This window comes from Agelaius phoeniceus, chromosome Z, assembly GCF_051311805.1.
Source record: "Agelaius phoeniceus isolate bAgePho1 chromosome Z, bAgePho1.hap1, whole genome shotgun sequence".
NCBI classification, from domain to species: domain Eukaryota; kingdom Metazoa; phylum Chordata; class Aves; order Passeriformes; family Icteridae; genus Agelaius; species Agelaius phoeniceus.
In genome coordinates, this window is record NC_135303.1 from 12,456,613 (window position 1) to 12,477,007 (window position 20,395).

Here is a 20,395-nt window from a genome sequence, read left to right on the forward strand (position 1 = left end):
GATGTCTTTGACAATGCCTTCTGAGCACACTTAGAAATTCTGATCAGCACTGACAATCTAAGCCCAGTGCCTGAACATATTTGCACTTTGTCTGACTTAATACTTGATACCTATTCCACCAGCAAAACACCTGATGCATAGTTTTTTAGAATTAACATTGCTTGGACTCACCCACTGCCAATATTTTCCAGTTCAATGTATTTTATAATAGGATTTTCCATCTTCACCATTCTCCCTGAGGGAAACAAAATGCAAGATGTTGACTTTAAAGCAGAGATCCCACCTTCTAGGAGATACAAAAGGCAGCCCCACTGTCTGGGGCTCTGAGGCCTCCCTTTGTGGACAGCTGGCTAACAACAACAGGAACAGGAACTGGAACTGGAACAACAAGAAAAGAACAGCAGGTCCACAGCACAAGTGGCTGGCACAGAGACTGATTTCTAGCATCCTTTGAAGTGAGAGACCTCTTGACAGAGACACACAGGGAAGCACAGGGAGATACATTCAGAGGAGACTGAGACCAGAAGGGAATACCTACCAAGGCAAGTAAGTTTGTCATCTAGAAACATTAAGGAGAGCTGGAACTAACAGTGCCTTTGTTTTCTTGGGAATAAACACTGTGAGATTTATAAAAGGTTTCCTACTTGCTAAGATTAAATGCACCTGGACATCTAGAATCAATTCCTCTGAACAGATGTCAAGTTCAGAACAGGAGGAATATTGCCAAGTGTTCCCATCTTTTCCACCTTGCAGCAGTTTGCCAGAAGAATGCCTCTGTGTTTGTAAACCAGAGCAGCTCATGCTAGAACCAATCCTGATGGGGCTTTCAGCATCAGGACCCTCACCCTTTATGAGCAGGCTGAGCTCAAAGACGCCCTTGCCTGTGCCCCGCGTGAAGAACCACGCCGCTTCTCTTCACCCTGACAGCGCGGATCAGTCGCTCCCATTGCACTCGCCCTCTCGGCACCGCACGCATCCCCACCTTCCCAACTCGGCAAGGCGGGCACAGGCAGAGAGGACAGCAGTGCTCCTCAGGCGCCCCTGTGACACAGAAAGCTGCCCAGAGGAGATGCTGACCCTCTTGTGAGTCCAGGCTGTGCGATGCAGAAGCCGGCCCAGAGAAGGGGCTGCTGCCTCAGGCAGCTCCGCGCTGCAGCAGCCGGGCAGCAGCGGGACCCTCCCAGCTAAGGAAGGCTCCAGCCTCTGCAGTCCCTCCAGCCCTCAGGGGCAGGGCAGTGACTACAACAAGGCTGGCAAAGCCCAAGCATGAGCACTGGCAAGCAGTGGGAAGAAGCAAGAGTGAGCCTGAGCCCTGTACAAGCTGTTGCCCCCATTCAGGACACAACAGGATGGGCTTTGAGATCAGCCACACCGAGGCACAGATCAGTGCCCTTTTGGTCCCAACAGGTGATGGTAGACACAGAATCCACTGGGCTCTGGTCTCAGCCCCACCAGGTCTTATCTGAGAGCACAGCACTGGCAGCTGTTCCGGGCAAGAAGCAGATTCATTGGGTTGTGCTGCAGAATCACAAAGGGCTTGATGTGTTCTCCTGTGATGTGATCTCAGCAGGGCTTCTGCCAGTGGCTAGGACTCAAGCAGTCACAGCCTTCTGCTGATCCAGGAACAATCCCTGCTTCTGCCTTCGGCAGAGAGGGAAACCCAGGCAAACTCCAGCCAGTCTTAAGCTGCCCTCAGAGGCAGCAGGAACTCCCAGAGCTCTCTCTTGCTGCCTCAGAGCAATACCAGCACTTCTGTGACACTAAACTGAGGAGAACTCCTTGGTACAGCTATGCTGACACATGTACACAATACACTGTCCCTCAGGTAAGAAAGATACCAGACATACTCTGTTGCCCCAGGGAGTCACCTGCCATCTCCTGTTGCTGAGCAGCAGCAGGGTCAGCACGGGAGGTGAACCAAGTGCTCAGGCTCCACTTCTTCAGCTGGGGAGCAAAGGCTCCTTGGGACGGCGCTGCTGCTGCTGCAGCAGCAGCTTCAGTGTCAGAGTCGGTGTGGATCTGAGACAAGAAATGAGTTTATGTCAGGAAGGTGTGGCAGAGATTGCACTGAAATGCAAGAGAGATTGCCATTTGAAATGCAAGCCCTTAGGAAGCTGCTGTCAGCCACATGCAGAGCTCTTCAACTGGATTGCTTTGGATGTCCACTTGTGAAACCAAATGGTCAAACCAAAGGGCTGGTTTTACTCAAATTCATAGCCAGTTTCTTGTTCTAAAGGATGACTGCAGCAACGACTGCTCCACTTCCTCCCAAGGTCTCCTTTCCCCCCTCCTAGGTCTGCAGATACATTTGCAGCTCCTCATTCTAATGTTCTACCTCCTGCCATGAAATTCTCTTTTTCTGCACCTTCCTCGGGACGTGCTTATCCTGCAGCATCTCTGGATGGTTCAGTTCCTGGGCCTCATGCCAGCCTCGAGGCTCTTGGTTGCCCGTCATTTGCTGGAACTCTCTGCAGGCTGCCAGGTAGGATGGCGACACTTCCACCTCAAGTCAAACAGAACAAAGCAGTCAGAGACTACAGCTTGTCCCCGTCAGCCAGGGGTCATCAAAGAAGGGAAGAAAGTAAAGAAAAGGACGGGAGCAGATTCACAAGGGATACAGACAGCTTGTAGCTTGTATTCCAAATCTATGTGAGTGACCATGTTCACCTGCAAAAACACCTCAAGAAACAAGGTCACCTGAAGAAGCCAGCAGGAGTTCATTCGGATGACTGCTGGCTAAATGGCCAAAGGAGTAGTGCCTCTGTCTAGAGCATCAGCTGAGATTCAGCAGACCAGGAAGTGTCCTTCAGAGCAGCTCTGATAGAGGCCTCATCAGGATGGCACTCAGAGGCATCACCCCACCCCCCTGCTGCTCTGCACTGCAAAGGCAAGGAGGGCAGAAACCACCCCTTGGGTGACTGCAGTGGCTATTGCTATTTCACTCACTTGCTTTTCTAGAGCCTTTTGTTCCTGAAGGAGGCGATTAATTTTCTCTTTGATGATTTGAATTTTTTCATCTGGCCTCTTCTCCCTTGCCTTGATCCTAGCCTCAGTTTCCTGTAGCTGTGCCTGCATCTGTTCATCAATGTTCTGTAAAGAACAACGGAAAGGACTCTGTTTCATGAGTGGAGTGGCTGCCATTCTTTCATTCACCTGTTTTTGTTGATTGCCCCTCTGCATAGGGAGATTCTTCTCCTCTTGGATGTCTTCATTCCTCTTCTTCACTGCCATGTCACTCTGAGCTTCAGGCAGCTCTGCTTGTGGCTCTGCCTTGATGTTCTGTACACACAAATACAGAGCAAGTGACTGGGAGCTGCCATCAAGCTAAGCTTTTCCCTCTTTTAGCCTCAAAATCACATTTATTCAGCCCCTTCTTTCTGCTTCCCTACCCAGCTCTGTTTCCACTGTAACCATCCTGTCCTGGTGCTGATCTCTGCAAATTCCAAGGCTCTGTCCTTTCAGTGCCTGTGGGACTTCCTGGCCTCCTCAGTCCCAAGAGCTCTGGTTTATGCCCCTCTCCCTGCCCTTCCCTCTGTCCCCTGGCCAGTCAGGCTTACCTGGCCATTCTCCTGTGGCTCTTCCACCTGCTGCCTGAGCTGCTCTTCCTGCTCTCGGCCTGGGAACAGCTCTCCCTGAGTCTGCCATGGCATCTCTGATGAAGCAATCTGCTCCTGCTCTCTCTCTAGGAGCACCTGCACAGAAAGCAAGAGAAGATGGGTTCCAACTTCCCATACGACCTTTGTGGGCCAAGACTCAAAGACTGCTGGGCTCACACGTTCCCAAAGCACTGTGCTGCTGCTCTGCTGGGTCATTCTCTGTTTGAGGAGAGGCACAGATTCCAAAGTGACCTTGGCCCTACAATCAGGGGCCATCTGGGACTGAAGCTCCAACAGCCTCTCAGGCAGCTGACAGGGAAGGTGTGGCATTTCCCAAGGGGCTGCTGAGGGCCTCCCTCTGCTTCTGCCATGTCCTGTTTGTCTTTCAGTAGTGACTGACACGCTGCATTGTCCCACAGCTCCATCCTGGCTCTGCAGGTGGCTTCCTGGGTGAGCTCAGCCCTTGTGAAAGACACTTCTGGAGTTCATGTTCTCTTCAGGCCTGCACCAGCATTCCTCCTTCCTGACATCTACACTCTTGTTAGAAAACCATGTCATTTAGGAGATAAGGATGCATGCAAAGATCTCTGATGGAAGTCAGAGAACCTCTATGGCCATCTCAGTATATGGAGGAGGACCAAGATGTTTCTTCTCCCTCTTTTGTCAACTGAGAATTCTGACCAGCCCTAACAGAGTTTCTCGTAAGGCCCCATTAACAAATGCACTTACACAGCCCTGGGGATGCCAGTGAAGGAAACCATATGTCATGTATGGCACGTATGAGCAAAGACACCAGACCCCAACTACAGCATGGGATAGTTCCACTCCCTTAGGACATGCAAAAATTTAAAGGATAAAAAGAAGGCTTCAGGTCAGAAAAGGCTGGAGTAGGAAAACATGAGGGGAAAAAACAACCATCTCTGGAGGGGCAAACATCTCTGCCTTCTCAGGATCAGTCAATGGAACTTGTCTCTACTCCTCTCCTGAAGGGATGCCTTTAGGTGAGCTTTGCATCTTCCACTGCTTTGGAGCAGAGTCAGGAAGATTCAAATAGATAGATAGATAGACAGATCTCACTTTTATATGTGCTGTGGTATTTACATTTTCTTAAGAGAGTGAGATATAATTCTCTCTCCTAGGTTTTTTTATGGGAAGGTAGTGAGAAACTTAGAGAAAACAATTATTACCTCTACTTGATGTTCCTGTTGTTTAGTACATGTAGAATGTGTTATAGTGATTTTTTACTGAAAGTGATTTGTAAATTGGATTTTAGTCATAGTTGTTTAGCTTGATTAGCTAATTAGATAAAAGCTGTGTCGTGACTATCTGGAGACAGTCACGAGTTTTTCTTTAGTATCTTTTTAGTATAGTATCTCTTTAGTATAGTTTTAATAAAGTACTAGTGTAATATAACACAGCTTAAGAAAGCATTTGTTTAAGCTTCTAAATCATAGAGTCAACGCACATTATTCGCCACATGGGGGTAACCCTGAATCAATACTGTCCTTTCTGTCGCTACACACACCAACATTTGGTAGCACTGCCCCGATCAGCAGCCATCCTGAACTTGATCTCCTGTTGCTTCAGTAACCCACACTGTTGGGGAATCTGGAGCATGTGGGTCCTTAGGGAATGCAATCAGACCCAAAGCATTGCACTGGGAACTGCACTCTTTGTGCATGTGCACTCCGGCAAGTTCTTCTCTTGTACTTGACCATGTTGATGGTGCTAAAGTGGCTGGACTAAGAAATGCAGCCCAGCCCCTCCCGGCTCCTCTAATCTCTGAGGACAAGGTGGAATGCAAGGGCATTGATTTCCTGTTCAATTCCCAAACACAAATTCCCTGGGCTGTTCAATTCCCTGGGCTGCCAAAAGACATGGGAGCCATAAACCTGAAAGTGATGTGCAATCCCTACTGGCTGGTCTAGCACCAGAACAGCTCCTTCTGCACCACCATCTGTGCCCCAAACTATGTGTTCTTGTGCAAAAATCCTGCATCTTCCAGAACTGCCTCCTTGCAAAAAAAAATTCTAGCAGAATTTCTGCCAGTGCTGGAAAAGGGCCGGAAACATTGAGAAAAAGCTCCCTTGCTCCCTGGAGAAGGAGAAATTACACAAGGCTTCTCCTTCTAGCAAACAAGCAAACAAACAAACAAAATATGAAAGTGTTACCCACTCCAGTGTCTAAAGCACCTGGATGCACTGAGGGGATGTTTGGCAGAGAAACAGCCCTTGGGCTGAGCATTGGATCTATGGATCTAAGGCAGGGATCTATGGAAGTCTGCCTGAAGCTCCCTCATGATCCTCCCATTGTCCAGGCTAAAGCTCCCTCAGCACCTCCTCACTGGCCTTGTGCTGCACCCCCTTGCCCAGCTCCCCTGTCCTTCTGTGCACACGCTGCAGCCCCTCAAGGACTTTCTGCTGCCCAGGGGCCCACAAGTGCACCCAGCACTGCAGCTGTGGCCCCAGCGCTGCCCAGCACAGGGCCACGCTCACTGCCCTGCTCCTGCTGCCCCACTGCTGCTGACACAGGCCACCATGCCCTGGGCCTTCTTGGCCACCTGGCCACACGCTGCCTCATCTTCAGCTGATCAAGGCCAGCAGCAACCCTGGCTCCTTTTGGCCCATGTAGCTCCCCAGCCACAAAGGTGCTCATTTCACTTCAGATACAGCAGGCACCATTGTACGATGGCCTTCCTGTTCTGAGCAACACAAGACAGCAGTCAAGGACTTGCAGCTTCACCCCCACTCTGTGCTCCAATGCACTTGCCAAAGCTGCAGACTTCACCACTAAACGGATCAGCAGAAACTTGCCCCTTCTGCTGTTTGCACCTTCTCAAAAGCCAAAAGGCAGTTGGGCCAGCAGTGATTTTACAAGTGAAGAACGACTCAAGAAAACTGCAGAACACTTCCACAAGCCAAACACAACTTTCCAAAAAGGGAAAAGCAAGCAACAAAGCCTTTTGACCTCCAGCACTAGCACGTGAGCCCTTGGCCATTACACCGCAGAAGCCCAGAGATGGAGCTTCCCTGAGCCAAGCAGCCAGAAGCTCCGCCGGAGCTGCGAGTTTAACACTGGCCCAACAGGACAGGTCAAAGGCCAATTTCTAGCTCTCACTGCCTGCAGGAAATGGCTACGTCCTGCAGGACTCCAGCACTCAGCATCCTGGGCCAGACACAGCAAGTGCTGGCAGCTCAGAAAGTTGCACCTCTGCCTTGCACTAAAGATGGCGCCTCCCACAACGGGCACTTACTCTCTTGGAATGATGAGGACGTTCTGGTGTGACCACGGCTGGACAAAGGCGGTGGTCATCTTTCTCATTTTCCTCCTCTCTGGCTTCTTCTGCAATAGGAGAGAGAGCCAGGGGAAAGATGGCTCTTGCTCTTCTCACCTGTGGCAAAGAGAGAATCATAGGGACAGGCCGTTACCTAACGCTTATAACCCCATTTCTCTTCGTATCAACAGCCACATCTTCTTAGGAGAAATCATCAACTTTGTTAGCAATGGCATTCAAAGTCACTCCAACCAGACTGAAATGGGCACATTCAACAGAAAAGTATAAGGCTATGAATTCGATATTCCTCCCTGGCTGCCATTTGCAAGCAAGGTTGTCTCTGCAAAAGGCAGCTTTTGGTTCTTGAAAGCTCTGAAATGGAAAAGTAGGAAAGAGCCAGCAAGGCCTTTGCTACTGCTGCAGCAGACATAGAAAACCAGAAAGGGTTCAGAATCCCTCCCAGTACTTTTAAGCATAGGAAAGTTTGCACAGAAGCATCCTTGCTTGCTGGAAAAAGAGAAAATGAACGGGCCTTCTCCTCCTAGGAGAACCCACAGTCCACAAGATGGGAAGTGTCAGCTACTCCAGTGTCTAAAGCCCTTGGATGCAGTGATGGCATGTTTGGCAGAGAAACAGCCCTTGTGCTGAGCACTGTCATGCAGGGATTGATGGAAGTCTGCCTCAAGGTGCTTCAAGAGCCTCCCATTGTCCAGGCTAAAGCTCCCTCAGCACCTCCTCACTGGCCTTGTGCTGCACCCCCTTGCCCAGCTCCCCTGTCCTTCTGTGCACGCGCTGCAGCCCCTCAAGGTCTTTCTGCTGCCCAGGGGCCCACAAGTGCACCCAGCACTGCAGCTGTGGCCCCAGCGCTGCCCAGCACAGGGCCACGCTCACTGCCCTGCTCCTGCTGCCCCACTGCTGCTGACACAGGCCACCATGCCATGAGCCTTCTTGGCCACCTGGCCACACGCTGCCTCATCTTCAGTGGCTCAAGGCCAGCAGCAACCCTGGCTCCTTTTGGCCCACGCAGCTCCCCTGCCACTATGGTGCCCATTTCACTTCAGATACAGCAGGCACCATTGTACGATGGCCCTCCTGTTCTGAGCAACACAAGACAGCAGTCAAGGACTTGCAGCTTCACCCCCACTGCAGGCTCAGAGGCACTTGCCAAAGCTGCAGACTGCACCAAACTATGCATCAACAGAAACTGGCCGCTTCTGCTTTTGGCCTCGCAAGAAAGCTTCGCGACTCCGCACTTTGTTTCTTTGGCCACGCGGGACAAGAATGGCTCCCCACAGCTGCATGGACCACACAATCCTCCCCTTGCAGCTTATCAAAAGCCAAAAGACAGCTGGCCCAAAAGAGACTGTACAAGTGAAGAACTACTCAAAGAAATTGCAGACCACTTTCACAAGACAAGCACACCTTTCCAAAAAGGGAAAACAAACAAACCAAGGCCTGGCACCTCCAGCACTCCCTCCTTTGCCCTTGGCCATAGCACGGCAGAAGCCAAGCGATAGAGCTTCCCTGAGCCAAGCAGCCAGATGCTCTCCCAGAGGCACCAGCCCTTTGCTGCCTCAACATGACAGCTCAAAGGCCAAGTTCTGCAGTCGCTGCCTGGAGGAAATCCCCAGCTCCTGGCAGGACTCCAGCACCCAGCATCCTCAGCCAGCAACAGCAAAGTGCTGGCTGCTCCAAACCTTGCAGCTCTGCCTTGCACTAAAGACAGCACCACACACAACTGGCACTTACACGTTGAGAATATGGTGGTCTGACCACTGATGGAGGCTGGCGCTCATCCACCTCAGTTTGCTCCTCTTTGGCTTCTTCTCCAGGAGCAGCGGGGGCCAGCGGAGAGGCGGCTCTTGCTTCTGTCATCTGTGGCAAGAGAGGAGCATGAGGGACAAGTCGGTACCTATCATGTTGAACCCCATTTCTTTTAACATCTACCACCACATCTTCTAAGGAAAAATCATAACATCTCATAGGGACAGAGGGATTCTAAGTCACAGCTACCAAATTAACATGGGCCAATTCAACGCCACTCTAGATGGATATGAAATTGGTTCTCCTCCCTGGCTGCTATCAGCAAGCAAATTGTCTCGAAAAAATGGAGGTTTTAGTTCTTGAAAGCACTGAAATGGAAAACTAGGAAGGCGACAGCGATGCCTTTGCTACTGCTGCTGCAGACGTGGAAAACTAAAACTGGATCACAATCCCATCCAGGGCAGGAAAAAGCAGGAAATGTTGTGCAGAAGCATCTTTGATGGCTAGAAAAAGAGAAAATGAACAGGCCTTCTCCTCCTAGCCAACCAAGGAGTCAACAAACCACAAGATGCAAGTGTCACCCACTCCAGTGTCTAAAGCCCTTGCATGCAGTGAGGGGATGTTTGGCAGAGAAACAGCCTTTGTGCTGAGCACGGTCATGTAGGGATCGATGGAAGTCTGCCTGGAGGTCCCTCAAGAGCCTCCCATTGTCCAGGCTAAAGCTCTCTCAGCACCTCCTCACTGGCCTTGTGCTGCACCCCCTTGCCCAGCTCCCCTGTCCTTCTGTGCACACGCTGCAGCCCCTCAAGGACTTTCTGCTGCCCAGGGGCCCACAAGTGCACCCAGCACTGCAGCTGTGGCCGCAGCGCTGCCCAGCACAGGGCCACGCTCACTGCCCTGCTCCTGCTGTCCCACTGCTGCTGACACAGGCCACCATGCCCTGGGCCTTCTTGGCCACCTGGCCACACGCTGCCTCATCTTCAGTGGCTCAAGGCCAGCAGCAGCCCTGGCGCCTTTTGGCCCACGCAGCTCCCCAGCCACAAAGTTTCCTAAATTACTTCAGATACAGCAGGCACCATTGCAAGATGTCCTTCTTTTTCTACAGCTGCATCTTCTAAGGAGATAGCATTAAATTTATCAGAGTAGAATTCTCAGTCACTCTGACTAATTTGAAATTGGGTAATTCTACTCTATAGGAAATTGCTCTTAGTTCAGTATTCCCCTCTAGGTGCTGTCAGGAAGTGACATTCTACCTGTCAAACTGAGTTTATATTTCTTCAGGGCTCTGAGATGGAAAGTAGGAACTATCCACTTATACCCTATGTTTTTTTTTTGAAAGCATGAAAATGGATTTTCTTTTGGCCTCCCTCTACACTCTACTGCTACTGGCCAAGCTGACAGCTGGGTCCATAATTTCTCAACACCAGGAACATGAAATCTCACTCACCTCAGGATCAGCTCCACTGAATACACGCTTCAGGTGACCTGTAGTGGGCAATGGAAAATGAACCAGATGCTTTGAGAAAACTCCTTGGGCTTGTGAAACCCACAGAACAAGTCAACCCAAACACAGATGATTCCCCATTTCACAACATCCCTCCAGGAGACAGGTTTCATTCACACAGCAAGGAATAGATCAGGACCGTATTCTTGCTTGTGCCTACACTTGTGCCTGTTTTGTAAGTAAATGACTACAAACATGATGAAGAAAATTCAAATTGTTCTTGAACACTTGGTGTTCCTCTTCTACCAAATACATAAAACAGCTTTTTTCATCTCTCCCTCGAGTACTTTTTTTTTTTAAAAAGTCAGTTGCATGCACCAATTCTCATTAACTTGCTGGAAACTGTTGCCCAGAAAAGTTTCCCCAAAATCCCCCTGAGCTGCACTAGTTCTGTTGTGAAACAGCACAACAGTACCTCCAGGGTTCTGGAGCAGACACTCAGTGCTTTGGAGTTTGCATTTCATTGCAAAGGGAATCTCTATTTTAGCACTCACTAAAGGATCAAGTTAGACAGTCAAATCCCTTCATGACAAAATTTTGGAAGAAAGAAGCTTTCCCTGAATTCTGGGAACAACTGCAGAGTTTTTAGAAGGCATTCCGTGAAGGTCTGCCAGTCTACATTTTCCAAGGTGTCTTGCTTGTCCCAGCAAACTGAGCAAATGACAGACTCTGCTGCCACAGACTCTCCCGTGGAGGGAACAGAAGCCCTGCAGGTTGCCTTGCAAATGCTGCCCCTGTGGCTACAGACACTCCCTTTTTAGCTGAACACCTTGACAGGAGCTTGACCAAAGCAGTGGCATCCTAATGCTCTTTCTGTTTCAAAATCAGAAACTCAGTCACTAAGAAAGAGCAGGAAGACATACAAAAGCCAGGTTAGGTTACACCCTAACCTAAGCAGAAGAGGAAACATCTACTTACATGCGAAGTGTGTAAGGAAATAGGCACCATATGTAACGCCATATGCGGCGAAAAGGACAGGTGCCAGTCGCTCAATCATTGTGATAGTGGCCTGCAAGTCTGCAGGCTGCGCTCACAGTAGAAAAAACGAGGCTCCTGTCAGTGTGCAAGAGGCCACTAACAAAAGCCTTGCCCAGGAGGATTCTCCTGAACTGAGCAAGCGCTAGGGCTGCTCTGACACTCAGGCCTTCCGTGCACCAAGGCACCCTTCTGATGTCACCACGACAATGTGGCAACCATGCCCTGACATCACAAAGCAAACGCTCCATGTTGCTCTGTGAGTTTTTGCCAAGCACTAACCAACCTTCCCTACAGCAAACACAAAAGAGCCTGGGAAGTTCTCCTCTGTCACAAAGTAGCACAAATTCCCCTTGTGGGCCAAAGCCTGTTGTTCAAGGGATCCAAGAGTGCCCCAAACACCTACAGCCTGTACCCCAACTGAGCACTCAAATGGGACCCAAGCAAAGGAAATCACACCAAGAAAATGGCACAAAGCATTGCCCATCTGAGAAACGACCCTTCTTTTAACTTTTTAAAGGTTTATTAAACCTTAACAAAGGACTGAATAAGGAAAGATTGCAGCACTGGGAGTCTCCATGATTAGCAGCCACATGCTCATCTACAAAAGGGATGCTTTGCTTTCTATACCCTTAGCCCCTGCAAAAGTTTTGTCAGTCAACTCTTTCTGTGCTGTCCATTGGTGGAGATTACTTTCTTGCACCTTGATTGGAGGTCAGGGGTTGTTCCACCCCTCCTGCTGGTCACAAGCCAGCCCTCCCCAAATGCCCTGACTACCAAGGCTATTACAAGGGGGATAAGAAAGAGGACTATGGGAGGACATATTACAATAACAGCACTTTCCATTTGAACATAATATCTGTCCACATAATAGCTATCTCCTAATTGTGAGAGCCAACTACTACATTACTCACCTATAATGCACAGAACCAGGAGAGAAGGCACTGTTGGCATCACAGCTGAAATCATTCCTAACATATCCCCCCACATGTTTGCACATTTATTGGACATGGCCAGGACTCCTGTGGATGTACATCTCTGCCTTTCTTCCCCTTGGGAAGCAGTCAAACTGGGAACTCGTGGGGAAACCAAGGGCTTTGTGGGGGCTGCATTTCTCTGCACACACCCAGGCCACATGTGGCACAGAGCTTTGGTGCCTGAAAAGGTCAACCAGAGGAAAACAGCTGGAAAAGCTTTCATTTTGACCTTTCTTACCTGCTAACAGAAGTTGCCAAAATGAAAGTTACCAAGTGGGGCCTGATCCCTGCTGCCAGCTGAGCCTTAGAAAGGAGGCATCACTTTATTTCAGTGCTGGGTGCATAGGGAATCACTTCCCTAAGGCCTGCACAGCCAGCAATCCCACCTACCAGTTTGTATGCATGGAACTAAGACATGTTCAATACTTTGCTGAAACTCACAGGCTAAACATTACCCCAGATTTATTGACATATTTCAATCACTTCTCAGAATTTATTGGCATCAGGGTAGGAGTGTCCTGTAGGTCCCTGGTGGTCGCTGCCACAGGTTCAGGAGGAGACCCATGCACAAAAGAACCTAGGACACAACTGAGCTCGCAAAGCAAATTTATTCCATTAATTGCAGTAGCAAATAATACATTCTGACCCCTGGATTCCCAAAAATCCACTGAGCAGAAGAAGGAGATATGGAGCGTGGTGCTCGGCAGCAGGGGCAGGTAGGCAGTGCACTTCCAGGACATGCCCTGGATCAAAACAGTGTGCATCTCATCCTTCTCACCCTTCCAGCTCAGAACCAGGCCTTGTATCTCCTGCTCAGGAGTGCCATTTTCCCAGTTACAGCATCAGCTCACACATGGCTGACTGTGAGATGATGGCTCAGGATGACTCCATGACTCCCTGCCACCAAGGGCTCCATTATGCACTGTTCCCCTTTCAAAGCTTGACTGCTCACTGATTGACCAATAGATTGTTTCTCTTTCAAGGATCAAGGTCCCACCTGTTAAACAAGACACTTTTCTTCATTGTCTTGTCAACCTGCTCAAACATGGATCAAATATGGCAGGGCCTGGGACACGACTCCAGTTCCTGACACAGTCATTTGGGAAATAATCCCATTGCTCAAACTCTCCTTTGGTGGCCAAGAGCCTCCTAAAAACACTTTCTTCCGTTTCTTTGTTTTGTTTGTTGTGTTTAATAGCATTCTGCTTGACTGCTGAACATCATTGGACTGAAGTTTGTGTTTACACAGTGAGTTCCTAGGGGTCTGATAATCTAGAATCCCAACTCAACTGCTTTTCTGGTTGCTAAAAACAGCTACCATAAAATTGCCTGTGGAATATAATTGTAGCTTTTATTTTCTTAAAGCAGAGCATGTTTGGAAAAACAGAGGGGTACATTTAAGGTACATGAAAATGATCTAGGAACAGGATCAGTTTGCATAACAAAAATAAAAGTATCTAAAATGGGTGGTTTCAAGACTGTATTTCAAAATCAGATGGGATAAGATGGCAGCTATGAATGCAGTTCCTGAAATATTTATTTTCTAGATGTCTCGCTAGGAAAAAGAAATAATGCAATTAAGGTTGGAACTTGAGAAAGGAGATGCTCTTTGTCAACATCTGGAGATTGAAATGACATTTGCTAGAAAAGAAGCTAATTTACAGCTCTATTCTGCAGAGCATGAACTGTGTGATGCAAAAACCAAAGTTATGGAACTTCAACGTAATCTTCAAAAAAAAAAAAAAACAAACACAAGCCAGAGGATACATCAGTCCCAAGTCATTAAAAAAGCAGAGATTGCACAAGGTTTTACAGTGACAGTGTTTTTTGAAAGTCTCTTATTTTCTTATTTGCCCATGTCTTACTCATCTGCTTCTATAAGCTCATAAGAGTTTGCAAAACCCTTGCTGTCTCGTACCAATTAAATATAACCTGCTAAACCTATCAATACCTTTTTTTTTTTTTTCTCTTGCTCCTTACATTCTGTTATTCCTTCCTTCAGTGGGTACAGAATTGTAATTAAGGAGTTCCTCTCCACTTCCTGCTTATCACTATATCCAGCCATTCTTCCTTTTTATTTTCAGGGGGGAAAAACTAAAATCAAATCCTGTTTATTTGTTTATGCTCTTTCCAAAAACTTTTTCTTTTCCCCCAGGAGTTCTCATCATGCTGCTTTTCTCTTTCACCTTTTCAGATATTTCTGGCTTTTTGTTGCTCATATCTGGCCTCTTCATGTCATCTTTGGGTTTGTTTTTATACAAATAACATGGGTTATGACAGTAGTATGTGGAAAGGAAGGGTTTTACCTACATATTTTTCCCCTAGTAGTTTTGCATTCACAAACTCAAATTTTCTTAATCCTTCTCAAACAGAGAGAGATTTCTCACTCTTAAAAGCTGGGGAGTTTGTTTTTTTTTTTTTTTCTTTTGTTTCCTAAGTAAATATAATACTGTTTAATTCAGTACAGGAAATGTGGTTTTGGTGTTCACTGAAAAGACTGGAGGACTCCTGGAGTTTGTAAGCTTACAAGGGTGGAAGGAGACTCTGAAACTTGAAAATGCATTTAAACTGCCATATTTTTAAAAAAAGATAATACGAATTCTGCACTTTCAGTCATTTGGAGAACACACAAATTACAGAAATCTTGGTTGCTTTAAATTTCTCAAGCTGTTTTTTTTTGGTTGGCTTTTTTTGTTTGTTTTATTCTTTGTTGTTTTGTTTTTCCCTGGTTTGGTTTTGATTGTGACAAATGTCAAAGAAGCCAAATAGTTGTAGTCTTCTTCTCATTTCTTTTTCAGTTTTTAACTTACTGCTTCTTCTTCCCTATCCCTTGGAGCCTTGCTCACCTCATGTGGTGTTTTTGATACAACCTCAACTTAACTTCTTGGACAGAGCACCTCACTTGTGCCCTTTCATTAGTATTTTCTCCAAGATATTTTTCTGCTGCTCTTCTTGAGGTTTGACTTCCTGACATCTGACAGGTCTATTCCATCATTGTGTCCACAAATTCTCTGTGATTTCCCAACATGTCTCTTCTGGTTTTCTCACCCTTCTCCATCTAGGAAGGAATTGCAGAAAAGTAGGATGAATTTGAAGTAAAAATCTCTTAGAAAGTGGTGATCACATAAATGCCAACATAGCTAGTTGTACTCAGTAACATAAAAAAATACTACAAAATATTTTGACTGAGTTTGTGAAATGAAGCAAAGTTCCTAGTGAAACTGCTTTTAGAAAAGAACTCTTCCTTGGCATTTAAGCTTTCACAGGGAAGTAGATCCAGTATTTCCCTATCTTGGAGCAGCCATTGGGCTGAAGATTTAAATCTCTTGAGCAGCAGTAAATTTCCCCAGAAAAGCTAAGCCTTTGCTCATTAGCCCAACCTGCCTAAGGTTCTCCTAGAATCATTTTCATGTGGCAGGTGGCTGTCTCTATTGTTACTTAAACTGAGCTTGAAATTAATTGATACAGACTGAAATATCTCATAAATATTTGGCAATAAGCTACCCAAGTGTTACAGGAAAATGTAATTAAGTTCCCTATGCTATAGAGGCCTCACTTGAAAGAGTTGAATTTTTATTCCTTTCCAAAGGGAGAAGAGCTTAAATTTGAAATCTAATTTTTTGAAATCTAATTTTTTCAATGCTTTTGAGAAATCTCCAAAGCAATTCTATGTCCTTGTGTGAAAGATGCTACAGGAACACAAAATGTGATTGTTTCTCTGTAGTGAAACTGGAAGTCTTACCATTCCAGTGTTTCACAGGATACCACAATACACAGAGGAACTTATGTTCATTATACCTTTTTTTTCTGGACATGCTTATTTTTTTCTTTCTCTTTCTTTTTTTTTTTGTAAACAACCGTAATGAATGACAACCATCAGCAGAAAGCATCAGGGACTGAGAAAAGAGTTCAAAGTGATCAGTGGCAGTTTCAAGAGGAGCAACAAAGATTTGCAGTGGAGAGGGATAACATCCACAGAGTACACCTTGCTGAGCTAGAATTCCTTTTTAAAGGAAAAGCTGAAGCAGCAATGGCTTTTCAGGTATGATGTAGTAATAAATAGAAAGTTCCATGAGATGCTGGCTGAAAGTTTTTTGATGCAAAGTGTGTGGTGGGTTGGAGTTTTTCTGGTTTAAGGGAGAAAAAAATCCCCCAAATAGCTAAATACTGCAGAATAGTTCTGAAGATTACAGAAGTCATGAAGTTACAGAATTATGAAGTTACACTTGGTGTGTAATGCTGGTTTGGGGCTTTGATGGAAGGTGTTGTGCCTGTTTGTCATGGGAAACACCTAACCCAAGTTATCAGTACACAGTGGTAGTGAAAACAGGAGCTTGTGGACAGGACAGGAGCTGTGGACAGGACCTAATGTCCTTCTCAAAAGAAGCCAGTTTTTATTCAAAGCTGATTCTTGCAAAGGTAGGGCAGGATATAGGCTGTGAAGAAGCCTACTTTTAGATAGGGTTTTCTTTTTTAAGTTGCCAGGGGCAGCAGGGTCAGCTCTGAGTTCTGCCTAACAGTGAGTGGCTGAGTTAGTTTGAGGAGGCTCTGGAAGGGTATTGCCTTCTGTTGTGCACAGTGTTTTGTAGAAGCTACCTTCAGAGAGTTTAATGCTGCATCAAAACTCAGTGTTGAAAAAGTATGCCATGCTCTGTCGAGTGATGTTTGTCCTTGAAAAAGGACAAAAGGAGCAGTGTATGGCTCAGGACATTCTCTTCTCTGTCAGTTCCTTGGCAGTGTTCTCTGACAGTGGTTGTAGAGGAAGGGGTTTTGTTGGTAAATGTATTAAAGCTAAAAAATTGTAGGAAATGTAATTCACATGAGTAGACTAAGATTGCCATGAATGCATCTAGCTCCTTAAACAGGCCAGAGTGAGCTGGAGGGTTTGAGAATCTTGATGTCACTGGACTCAGAAGTTTTCAGGACTTTCAAAACTCACTGCAAGGAAAATGCGATTCCCTGCTAGGTGTCAAACCCTAACCTGCCTTCAGTAGTAAAAATGTTACATTTTTCCACTTTGCTTTTGTAGCTGTTCCCCTGCCCACCACCCTAGAGTTATGTTATGTATAATTATAAAATGCTGGGAAATAAAAATCTTACATCTTGATTGTCCTTGACTGCATGGAAAGCTTAATTCATTTAAGCTTGTCAGAGGAACATCAGAAATATCTGGATTTATAAATGATGACTTTGAATGCATTGCAGTCTTTTGTGTTGTGTATTTATAGGCCCAGTTTAAATCCTTTAGTTATTCTGAGTTTTAAAATGAAATGAGTTCTAAAATGAAAGGAGATTTAATTGTGGTCTTAATACGTGCAGAGAAGTGGGATTCTGAGCATGTAGGCAAATCCTGGCTGGAAAAACTGCACTGCACAAACCGTAATTCTGAACTTGGCGGTGAAAATGCTGAGGTAGGCGTGGGAGTGGAGTCATGGAGTATTGAAATGTGCCTCTGGAACGAGCACATAGGAAAGATCACCCTCCCTGCTTTGTGACAGGATCTATTGGGCGGATCCTGGCCTGGGATAGGAGGGGTCGGATTCGGTAGGAAGGGCAATAGCATCAGCTCGTGGTTAGGCAGGAGTTCATATCCCTTCACGTTTTTTTCCTTCAAATACTTGGGAGATTGTGTCGTTCACAAACAGTTTAAAAAAAAAAAAAAAAAAAAAACAAAAAAACAGCTGTGTTTTTCATAAGCAAATATTTGTATTTGCAGGTGGCTACGGGGATAGTATTCAACAGTCATATCACCTCCAAAAAGTTCAGAAATTCTTCAAAATTCTGAAATCCTACAGCTCATGCCGACTTGTTTAACCAGCTTGATATACTCACAATAATTTTAGTTTTCTAATGTTAATTATATTTCCAGTAGAAAATATTTAAAAATTTTTTGTTGTATTTCACAGCAAACTATTTGTTACTTATTTCACATTTCCCTGTTCACATTTGTTAATATTTGGAAGATAAACCTGAAGAAATAAATATTTCTCTATCTTTCCAGTTATAGAGAAGAAATGTTAGAAAAGGTAGAAAACAGGTAGTTCATTTTGGCTTCTTTATTTCTTTATTTTGCATTCTGAGGGGTAGAAGCCTGTCTTGCTGGATGTGCAAAGCTAGAGGATTAGCTTAAATTTAATCCAAATTCATATGGACAATGGGGATTCTGTAGCAGTGACTTCATGGAGCTGCAGTGTCCAGTAATGTCAGTAATGCTTCCAGCCTCTAGCTGAGTTCAATTTCTGTATGCAGAAATTGAAGTGGGGACCATCTTCTTTTATTCTACTGAGGACTTCATAAGTTTTGAACCTCAGTTTCTAGAAAGAAGAAAATGCTTTTCAGAAAAGCAGAAATCAAAATTATTTAGTCTGTGGGACTAACTGTTTCTAAAAACAGCTGAAGTTTCAGCAATGAAAATCATTACAAAAATGAACTTATGTCCCCATGCATAATTTCCCCAAGTGACCTCTGTTTCTATCATTGCCACTGAGCTGGGAGACAGAAGAGATTGGAAGGGCTGTACTCTTTTAGGGAAAGGTTTCCAGTGGAGATCTGGCTCTGATTTTAGTGTTACCACAGAAGATCATGTTCACAGTGATTTTTGGGCCAACACAGATTTCTTGGTGGTGAATCAAAAGCACGTCTGCTGTTGGGTAAACACTTCTGTTGACGGGTGCTGGCGTCGTAGATTTTAAAATCCTAACATCATCTTCTGATGCAGTCTCCATTCCTCTCAAACTGCAGTTGAACTCTCAACTGCAATACTTTATCTTAGAAAAAGTGCCTCTTGATGTATTGATTTATTCCTTTACCTATTTATCTTTAGAAAACTAATGCTGCCCTGCAAAGCATTGCCAAGAAGTTGAAGGATATGGAGGCAGAGCACAGTGGCTGCACCAAGGTGCTGAAGCTCCAGGCCGCCTGTCTGGAAATCAAGAATAAACGGCAGGAGAGGCTCCTCCAAGAACTGGAGGTAAAGCTTTCTGCCTGCTGCTGGGAGCCTCAGCAAGCACTGGCACAACTGAGCAGTTTCATTTCTGAGGGGTGAAACCTCTGAGTTAGGCTATGGGTGCCCCGTGTTTGATTAATAAAATGCAGAGCATCACTTGGCAGGAAAGGTGGATTCACAGGTGAATGCTGCGAGCCTGACCTGAGAGTGGTGTTTGAACTGCAGATGGAAAGGGCTTTATGTCACTGGGAAAGTACTCTTAGCAATATGGGTACAGAGGGAGTATTTGCGCAGGATTTGTGATTTTTTTATTTTTTATTGAAGCATCTTAAGCAGATAGATCTTGTGGGAGGAGGCAAAGCTTAAGCCTTTTGGCTGATGCTTTTGTGGGTTTTGTAAGCTCTGTGCTGTGACTTTCTCTTCAATAGGCCTTCCACAGATCTCTGTTTCTCAATTATTTCCTTTTGTGAATGTGTGAGCTAATACAGAGTTTAAATTTATTGCCAACAGCTCGTATGTTCATTTTATGTATTTATTTATTTTTCAGTTAACGTTTCCCTAACTGAAGTGCTTAGAGTTAGGATTCAGTCTCACATGCTTGCTCCTCTGCTTTACCTGTCCAAAATCAATGACTTGACTTGTATCTGTGTAACCTTGAGTGTCTTAAATTACTTTTCATATGAATGTCCTTTTCTTCATCTTTCTGGCATCACTTGAAGGCAGAAGTCATTTTGGGGTGTATTGTTCTTTTCAAATCAATCATCAGTCAAAGTGAGATGATGCTTTTGAAAGGAAACAATGTAGTTGAAATTTCCTGGGAATTTCTATTATAGAGGCTCTGTAGTTACTGCTTCTGCTAAAACCATTTTTTCAACTGAAATACCATGTCCAGGCCTTTATGTAGAGACAGGTATCTGTGACTATAAAAACTGTAGCAAGAACATAATCCTACATCAATTTCTTTAACTAAATAGAAAATATGACTTTAATATCCTGGATATGTAATTGTTTCCTTTTATTTATTAATTGACATGAGTTTTCACAGTTCCAAAGTGCAAGTAGTTCAGATACCACAGGTTGGTTTATGGAGCCCTAATAAACTGAAGAAATTAAGTTGTCTTTGCATGATGTTATCATCTTTCTGGACTTAGATATTTTTTAAATGTACTTCCTTTTAGGCAGCTGCAGTGAAAATAAAGGAACTGGAGGATGATGCTGCAGCAGCAAGACGAGCACACGTAGAATGTAAATACACTACAGAAGTCATGCAGGTAAACTTTTGATTAAATATTTGGTAGAAGTTTGCAGTAAAATAGAAGATGAACTTGTAAAGGTGCAATCTTCCAAAAATGTTAAGAC